This window comes from Trifolium pratense, linkage group LG2 (genome assembly GCF_020283565.1).
Source record: "Trifolium pratense cultivar HEN17-A07 linkage group LG2, ARS_RC_1.1, whole genome shotgun sequence".
Lineage (NCBI taxonomy): Eukaryota > Viridiplantae > Streptophyta > Magnoliopsida > Fabales > Fabaceae > Trifolium > Trifolium pratense.
The window spans coordinates 48,197,197-48,207,806 of record NC_060060.1 but is presented as its reverse complement, the minus strand read 5'-3'; the positions used below and the strand labels follow the sequence as shown (position 1 = coordinate 48,207,806).

At 29.2% G+C, this 10,610-nt stretch overlaps 2 pseudogenes; both read left to right on the top strand.

Annotated features, from left to right (window-relative positions):
- The first annotated feature begins 1,241 nt into the window (after window positions 1–1,241).
- LOC123908864 lies at window positions 1,242–6,411 on the top strand (annotated as a pseudogene).
- Window positions 6,412–7,565: 1,154 nt separating this feature from the next.
- On the top strand, window positions 7,566–7,705 carry LOC123911932 (annotated as a pseudogene).
- Window positions 7,706–10,610: the final 2,905 nt, after the last annotated feature.

Here is a 10,610-nt window from a genome sequence, read left to right as displayed (position 1 = left end):
CAAGAATCCTGCCACAAATATTTACCACATACGTACATATATAGAGACATAAGAATCCTGCCACAACTTTTAAAAAGAATCCTGCCACATATATATATATCATTAAAAAATGATATTTTTAAATGTACATAGTAATGACCAAGAAACAAAACTCCAAAACTCAAAAAAGACAACACACAAGCAAGACAACACACAAGCTAGGGTGGACACTCCTTTTTTCTTGAAACTTCTATTCTGCCAACAAAAAAGGTTGCTTATAATTAACTTGCCTCAAAAGTTTTTTGGGAAATCAAATATGTGTTTGTACTGTTATGGATTTGATATTTTTGACTTCTTAATACTAGAGGACCAGAGGTTGTTAATCTTTGCAAAATATTCACAATTATGAATATTAATATTGGGTCTCCTAGAACTATCAATATTGTTTTTATGATTATTGATTTTTTTATTTAAAAAGGGTTAGCGATCCAGTTTTTTGTTGATTTGATAAAGAAAACAATCTTTATCATATGTTTCTTCATTAAATAAAACTATAGTATAGTAATTAGCTATAAAGCATCTAAAAATTTATTGACAATAAAAAAATATTTTTTAAAACTTTTTGTAACTAATAAATCTTTCATTTTAGAATAAAAAGAATCTCAAAATATTTGAACTCCACGATCTCTCATTTAAAAGCCCCACAATCCTTAGTTTTATACCTTTAATTACAAATACTACTATCCTATATTTTTTCTTTTTTGAGGCCCCTATTCCATGAAAGGCGCACACTCAATTATATTGGATGTAAAACGTGTTGAAAATCGGCTAAGAGCAAAAATGGAAACACATTTACTAGTGATTTAAGGAAATTAAACGTTCTAAAATATCCTGTCGGCAAAAAATGGTTTAAACTTTAAACTAGCAAAACCTTGCAAAAAAAATTTTGGTTTTCGCCCTTTAGTTCCTAGAGAAATGAGGTCCTATTATTCCAGAGTTCGGGGCGAGTCCTGACATCAAGTAATTTCAGTCCCTCCTAAATATAGTTGTAGGGGATTGAACCATGATCTTTCCTACCAAGTTCAGCGCTAATCACCACTGAACCAACTAACATTCGGTAAACCTTGCAAATTTTGAAACATTGTATTAAGGTCTTTTTCATGTTGAAAAGTCAAACATTCTCTATTCTCTTTTCCTACTCAATATCTCACTCTATAAATTATCATTTTGCACCTGTATTTTCAATAACAAAAACATAGAAATTAAGCTTTTATATATCATCTTGTTAATAGCTTAAATTATAAAATCTTAAGATTGATAATATCATAGTAAGAAAAAAAGAGGGAATGGTGTTATTTGGGATATTAACTTTGTTGGCAATATTAGCTCTCTTTTTATTTTTGAAACTAATATTTTCTTGGTGGATTTCACCAATTTTAAGAAATCGTATGCTTCATAGATGTGGATTTGAAGGGCCACCCCCAAATTTTCCATTTGGAAATGTCCTAGAGATGAAAAAGAAGAATGGTGTTGATTCTTCATTTGGGTCCTCAAAGCTAACCCATGATATACATTCATTTGTTTTCCCCTATTTTTCTAGGTGGCAAAATTCTCATGGTAATTATATTAGGCCATAAAAATATATATAGTATACTCCACATATACATTTATGTAATTGAATGTCATAAAAATGAAAAACTATAAATATGTGAACAAATTCACAACATTGTTAAATTATTAATTGGATATTTATTTTTATATTTTTTATAACAAAGTAAATGTACATTTTTTATTTTGTAGGGAAAGTTTTCATCTATTGGCTAGGGACAGAACCTTTTCTATACATTGCAGATCCAGAATTCTTGAAGAAAATGTCCACAGAGGTTATAGCAAAAAGATGGGAAATGTGTTTAAAAATGATAGAGAGCCTATGTTTGGAAAGGGTTTGGTGATGGCTGAAGGCAATGAATGGGTTTATCATAGGCATCTTATTGCCCCAACATTTTCTCCTCTCAACTTAAAGGTCTCTAGCTAATTCTTTCCCTCTTTCTTTCTAGAGAAAATTGTATATAGTTTGTTTACTTTGCAAAAATAATTGTCTATTTTCATTTTATAAAATATGAATTTATTTTAATAATGTGCTAATAAGAACACGCGAAACTCTTGAAATGAAACATTGAGATAGAAAGATGATAAAATGTTAGTTTGAGATGATACATTTTGAAAATTAATGATGGAAATGTTAGTTTGAGATGATACATTTTGATAAAATGTCTCTAGCATTTTTTTTTCAAGAAATGAATATTGTTCATTTCAAAAGTCTATTATCTCCGCCATTAAAAAAGAAGTCTATAATATGTAAGATAATGGAATGTTTGTCATTCTCATGTGAATAGACTATATACACCAAGTGTAACGTTTAGTCTGTAATAAAGATTTGTTGTCTAAATTAAAATATTCAATTAAGTCGTAGTGGATACCATAAAAACATAAAATCAATAAAAATTAAATACATAATGCATGAATCATATGTATTAATTACAGTATAAATTATTAATTTTGTCATCAAACGATTATTGAAATGTCTTATTTTATTAATTGGCATCTCGCTTTTTTTTTTTTGTACATTGGCATCTCACTTTTATGGAGTCAAATTATTTAAATAGTATATGTATATAATATTAGATGGGATGAGTAACTTAATCGGTTGAGTTGGTTGAACTAAAGGTTAATAAATTAAGAATTTAGGGTTCAAGCAAATATAAACAAACTAACATACCAATAACAATTAAGATACTAATAATTTTCCATTAAAAAAAAATAGTATACGCATACATTTGTTAAATAGTGTTTCACTAATTTGTCTTTTTTTTCCTCTAATTTGTCTTTTATTTAACAAAAAAAATCTAAATTGTCTTCCACATTTTTTCTATCGTTTTGTGACCAAGTTTGTCATTATCTTTTAGATTACAAAACTGATACAGGAACATAATAAAATTTCACATAATATATATACAATTATATATATATATATATATATATATAATTGTATATTTTTTATTTTTCTTAAAAATTGTTTTTTTTTTATTAAGAGGTGCCACAAATTGAGTTTTGTCATTGATCAATTTCTCTACTTCATTAACCACAAAAAAAATATTTAGAAATTAAAAGCATTTAGATATTAAGGTAGGGATAGACATTTCAACTCAGTTGGCACCCCGTCCTTTTTAATTTCTCTATTAAAAAGGAAGAGAAAAAAGATAATTACAAGGAGGGACTCTAGGCTGGTTTTGTGGTAAATGAGTTATATTTTTTCTTTCTATTAATGAAGTAGTCAAAGTAGTTAATAAGATTTTGTGAAGAAAAAAAAAGCAGTTAATAAGATGTTTGTTAAAAAAGGTTTTAAGAATATATACATTTTTGTAATTAATGAAGTAGTGAAATAGGTTAATGAAATAGCTTAATTTTGTGTTACAAATTTTCAATATTAAAAGAAATTTATAAAATTATTTGACAATAAAAAAATACTATATATTTACCATATAAATTCAGTGAACAGGGTCAGATGTATGTATTTAGTATCAAATATCGTTTTCCAAAAGCAATAAATATTTAGATATTATACTTCACTCCTATAACTTGAGAAAAATAAGAAAAAAATTAGCCAGGACCACAACTCACATGTTATTTTTTTTCTTTTATTTTTTATTTTTTCTTTTATAGGAAATGTCAAGCATGATGGTAGAATCTACAAAGAAAATGATGGATAGATGGATTACTCGAATCAACTCCGGCGGAAACCTCGAAATTGATATCGAAAGAGAGATCTTTGCAACCTCAGGAGAGATCATAGCAAGTACAAGCATGGGTATAGATGATGAAAATGCAAGAACAATTTGTGAAAAATTACGTACCCTAAAAATGAGACTTTTCAAGACAAGATATGTAGGTGTTCCATTTATAGAGTTTATTGACATAAAAAGAACCATAGAAGCAAAGAAACTTGGGAAAGAGATAGATAAGCTTTTGCTTTGTATCATAGAAACTCGAAAGGAATCAAAAGTGGAAAGAAAAGGTAGAGTAGATTTGTTGGATTTGTTGTTGGATGAAAATGAAAACTATGGGAAAAGATTGAGCACAAAACAATTAGTGGATGAATGCAAGACTTTCTTCTTTGCTGGCCTTGACACATCAGCATTGGCAATTTCTTGGACTTTGATGCTTTTAGCTATGAATGAAGATTGGCAAAATCAATTGAGAGATGAGATAAAAGATGTGGTGGGTGATAAAGAAGTTGACATCAATGTGATTGCTGGTTTGAAAAAGGTAATGTCGTATAATTCATGCAAGTTAATTTTTTTTTTCATTAATTTACTATGATATTAGTACGAAGTTTGGATTGCTGTTAGCGCGATGACTAATTTTCGTTGGTAAATTTGTGTGCGCTTTTTCCTCCCAACCGAATTTTCTCAATAACCTTGAGTCAGAAATCGAGCATGTAACTATATACTTAAAGAACCAAGACCCTTTACCACTTGAACTAATTCATTATCGTTATCGGTAATTCAAGCATGTTAATTTAATTTATTATATATATTAGGCCGCTTAAACAGAAGGTTGGTCAGAAGTTTATGACTAATGCGTATAAAAAAAATCTGTCGGGAGGGAAGAATACAATTTTGTATCTATATGGCAACCCAAAAAAATATCATTATATAGTCATTGAATTTAGTATACCTCTCATTGTAATCTTAGTCTTTCTTATTAGAGATCAAAATATTTAATATATATACTAAGAGACTAAAGTCTCCAATATTTATAACCTAAAAGGACCAAGATGAAATGAAAAGAGTTTATGTAAAAAATTGTATGTTTGTAATTTAACGAGCTAAAATAAAAGAAGGAGTATGTTAACATGTGCCTAAATTTGTGCATTTAAATTTTTGAAGCATTAAATTTCTTGTATCATTAAATGTCGAGTTTCTATATTGGGATATCTTAACATAAGGACACATGTTAACAAGACCCATAAAATAAAATAAAAATTAAGGGATCAAAGTGACACTCAAAATGGACTAGTACAAAACTAAAATAAAGTCTTTTTTTCATTTTTATAATGAGATTTTTTTTTTGAAACAATGAGATTTAAACTTTGTGTATATGGTCGAACCACATTAATTAATTTTTTTATAGGCAAATGTTAGGTTGTTAGTACATTTTTTTTTTTTGACAGAGGTTGTTAGTACATATTGTAAGAGAAAGAGTGAAAAATGTTAGTATTCAACTATTCATAAAGTAAACCCTAAATTTCCTTTTTAACTCTTTCAATGTTTTCAACCTTTTACCATTGAACTAGACATTCAGGGAAGAACCACTTAATTAGTGAGTCATAAGTAATTGTTGAGTGTGTATAGTCTAATGACAAAACACACACATATTAAATATAGAAAAAAAATTGATACTATTTTGTTTAAAAATTTAAAAATATTTAAAAAAATAATAAAAAATAATGATGTATTTGGTTAAAATTTAGACCAAATACAATAAAAGAAATTACCATATTTCTTTTATATGTTGGGTCGGATGAATTTTTAACACGAGTTTACATCATTTCAAATGTTTTTACAGTCTTTTATTAATAGAATGGATTTCATATTTCTTTGTGTATAAATTCAATAGTAAATTTGTTTTGGTAATTAATGATCTGTTGTTTTCTTTGCATTAACTAAGATATATTTCTTCAATGTGTTTGTTATCTAAATATTCAGATGAAGTGTGTAATGAATGAAGTTCTAAGGCTCTATCCATCAGCACCAAATCTTCAAAGGCAAGCTAGAGAAGACATTAAATTTGGTAATTTAACAATTCCTAATGGGACCAACATGTGGATCGACGTTGTCGCGATGCACCATGACCCATTGTTGTGGGGAGAAAATGTGAATGAGTTTCAACCAGAAAGGTTCATGGGCGATATCAATGGTGGATGCAACCAAAAAATGGGATATTTACCTTTTGGGTTTGGAGGAAGAATGTGTCTTGGTAGAAACTTGAGCTTCATGGAGCATAAAATAGTGTTAACCCTACTTCTCTCTAGATTTAGATTTAAAATGTCCCCAACTTATATCCATTCACCTTCTATTATGCTCTCACTAAGGCCAGCTTATGGACTTCCTCTAATAGTTCAGTCCATTTAGTTTATACTGCGTAATTAATGGCTTATATCAATTTTTTGAAAAACCGTGCTTCTGTTAGTAAAGAGTCTTTCACTAAGGTGGTGTCTAGGGCCAAGAAAAAAATATGCAGAAGGGTTTTCAGGTTCATCATATCCGGTCTAGAGGCAGGCTTTCAGATTGAGTTTTACTTGGTTTGTTATATTTTTTCTTTTCTCTTCGATTGTAATGCTTTTTCTTTTATTTTGGTTTGTAATTAATCTCTCTTTGTAACTCCAAATTTAGTGGGGTTTGATTCTGTGGAAAGATAACTCGATTACGGTCATTTCGATATCCGTTTGGTGAATTATTGATCCAAATTGAGTTGTGTGCGAAGCTTTGAAGTTGTGACCTAAAAACAGAATTTTAAGGGGGGGGGGGGCAAAATCCAAAAAATTATAAAACAGGGGGGTAAAAGTCCGCGTTTTAAAACAGGGGGGTAAAATTCCGATTTAATCAAAATAGGGGGCAAAACTGCATTTAAGCCAATTATATTTAACCCATACTAATAATAATAATTTACTTGTTTATTTTTAGTAGCATATTTTATATCTTTATATTAAAATTTTAAAAGGAAATATATTACTAAGGGAAAAACAATTAACAGAAAAAAATCTTATTAATATTGGTATTCAATGTTGAATTTTCCTTATGTGTAAATATAAATTTGAAAAAGAACAGGATTGTTAAATCATTCATGAATATCAATTTTTAATATTTTTAAATTTAGAATATAGCAAATATAGATTTTCATTTATATGGTTAATTAAAAAAGGAAAATAGTTGTCCTATCGGTTTAGAAATTTGTTGGACTAGGCCTCAGGCCCATTTTCGTACAATAGACCGGGTCACCCTAAGGCCTAACGCTAGGCAGAACATACGGTGGACATGCCCTAGAGGATACCAGATCAGGGCCTGTAAACAAGTCAGGTTCGTTGGATCAAAGGCCTTCAACGATCTTCCTACACATGTCTACTAGGACAGCACTGATTAGAATCCATTACAGAGTGTCTTTTGAAGTATGAAGTATAAGTCTTACAATTTACAAGTGTCTTTTGATTCCATCTTATGATAACTTTGTTGCTTCTGGACTCTAAATTCTAAAATTATTTTCTCCCTCTTATGTTTATTCAGTGTAACATACTCTTAAAAGTCATAAAAAATCTATTCTACTAACATAAGGTCTATAATAATCTTATGTTTACATAAGGAATTAGAGAAATCTTATTTGCTTGTCTTAGTTCCTCCATAACTTCATAATCCCACACTTGTTTAAGCCAAAGAGTGATGAGAAGATTCAAAGTCCCACATTGCTTATAAGAGAAATAAGATGAATGTGATGTTATATAAATTGAAGCTTAGGCTATGAGAATAAGCATCTTTGCGCTTGGGGCAATGACACAGCTAATGAGCGGGTCTATTGCTGGTTGAAAACTATTTCCAAACCCTTTGGAAGGACTCCCTTCGGGGTTAAGTCCTACAATTTTAGTTCAATCTTTTTTTTTATTCTGAAAAATAAATATTGTTAACTTTTAATCTCTTATTGAACTTTAACCTTTACAAGCAGTGTATTATGTAATGGGCTATTAAAAGAGACCGGAATACAGTCAAGATGCCTAACTGGTACTCAACACTGATGATATCTCGAAGTAAATCTATTTATTAAATAACTTTAGTGTATATACATAAATTATTTGGTTACGAGTTTAATTAATGTAACACATGCATCTAATAATGTGAATTTAATTAATTATTTTACACATGCATCCAATAATGTGAGTTTAATTAATTATTTTATACCGTCGGTGTAAAGTTATTTTACACATGCATCATCATCCAATAATGTGAGTTTAATTAATTATTTTACACCGTCGGTGTAAAGTTATTTTACACATGCATTAATTATTTTACACCGTCGGTGTAAAGTTATTTTACACATGCATCATCCAATAAGTTTAATTAATTATTTTACACCATCGGTGTAAAGTTATTTTACACATGCATTAATTATTTTACACCGTCGGTGTAAAGTTATTTTACACATGCATTAATATTTACACCGTCGGTGTAAAGTTATTTTACACATGCATTAATTATTTTACACCGTCGGTGTAAAGTTATTACACATGCATCATCCAATAATGAGTTTAATTAATTATTTTACACCGTCGGTGTAAAGTTATTTTACACATGCATTAATTATTTTACACCCGTGTAAAGTTATTTTACACATGCATTAGTTTAATTAATTATTTTACACCGTCGGTGTAAAGTTATGTTACACATGCATTAATTATTTTACACCGTCGGTGTAAAGTTATTTTACACATGCATCATCCAATAATGTAAGTTTAAATTTACATTGTCGGTGTAAAGTTATTTTACACATGCATCATCCAATAATGTGAGTTTAATTAATTATTTTACACTGTCGGTGTAAAGTTATTTTACACATGCATCATCATCCAATAATGCGAGTTTAATTATTGTGCACCGTCGATGTAAAGTTATTTTACACATGCATCCAATAATGCGAGTTTAATTAATTATTTTACATCGTCGGTGTAAAGTTATTTTACACATGCATCCAATAATGTGAGTTTAATTAGTTATTTTACACATACATGGAAGGATGTGAGTTTAATTAATTATTGTGTGGTGTAAAGTTATTTTGACGCATCACACATCTTTTCAGTTCCATCTTCTTTGCAAAGCTTCTCCTCACGAGTTCATTGGAGTGTTTACTTCTCTGCATTCTTTGCTTGATTTCCATTCCATGAAAATATGTCATAAATCCAAGAATTGTCGTCATCTCAAATATTTCTATCAGTTCCAACTTAAACTTGATGCGCTTTGAACGAATATGATAATATTTCTATAATAATAATTATGTTTACATAAGGAATTAGAGAAATCTTATTTGCTTGTCTTAGTTCCTGCCATAACTTCATAGTCCCACATTTGTTTAAGCCCTTTAGCTAAGCAGCAAAACTTCAAAATTGGGGAAAGGCTTGAGTAAAAGGAAGGTTGAGTTGCTCATAAGCAAGCATTGTGATGATGTGGCAGAAAAGTTTAAAATCTCTATTAAAACATTTTCATCATCTCTTTTTTAAATCATTTTAATTATCAAATTATCACTATATACAATTATCGTAAAAATAAAAAAACTTCTTACAAATTATGGTTACCAAATCCAAAAGTAATTTCTTTGCTTCACTAATCAAAAATTTATACTACTTTTTTAAAAAGATTGTACTAATGCAAGATCTAAATTAATATTTTGACATTTAACAATTTTTATTAATTTCTTATTATCATACATGGAGGCTAGACCTTATCTCAATAGTGTAATTTGAATTTAATATGAATTTTTAAATTTTGAAGATATAGATAAAAGTAACGTAAATATCCACTTGGAAATCAAATTTTGAGTTTTTTTTTTTAAGAACTTTTTGTAATGTTCTAAACATGTATGCAAAATAGTCATTCAAGAATAAACATTGGTTTAACGGCAAAGAATAAAATAATATGCTTCTCAAAAAAAAAAAAAAAGGCTAAAATGATATGCATAATAATTTTGTAGGAACCAAAACATGCCGTCATTTTTTTATGGAAACAAACACAAAATTTGATAATTTTATAGAGACTAAAATTATATTTAACCCAAAATAATAATAATAATTTAATTGTTTATTTTGAGTAGCATATTTTATATCTTTATATTAAAATTTTAAAAGAAAATATATTACTAAGGGAAAAACAATTAACAGAAAAAAATCTTATTAATATTGGTATTCAATGTTGAATTTTCCTTATGTGTAAATATAAATTTGAAAAAGAAGAGGATTGTTAAATCATTCATGAATATCAATTTTTAATATTTTTAAATTTAGAATATAGCAAATATAGATTTTCATTTATATGGTTAATTAAAAAAGGAAAATAGTTGTCCTATCGGTTTAGAAATTTGTTGGACTAGGCCTCCGGCCCATTTTCGTACAATAGACCGGGTCACCCTAAGGCCTAACGCTAGGCAGAACATACTGTGGACATGCCCTAGAGGAATACCAGATTAGGGCCTGTAAACAAGTCAGATCCGTTGGATCAAAGGCCTTCAACGATCTTCCTACACATGGCTACCAGGACAGCTATCCAATAGAAGGTTCTAGGGCCTAAAAACCCTAATTCTCACACTATAAAACCTAACTCATCATTTAGGCTAAGGTATGCACAATTTTAACATAGTACCTCTCACGGCCAATAGGCTCCCTACCTTTGAAGCCTCTAATCAAGGGTTAGCCCTTCAACTACCCTCACTATAGCTGCCAACCACATATCGGATGGTCTTTTTACCACTATCATAGACCATCCTCCTTACCACTGTCGTCGATGATCCTACCAACCACCGTTGATGGATGAATA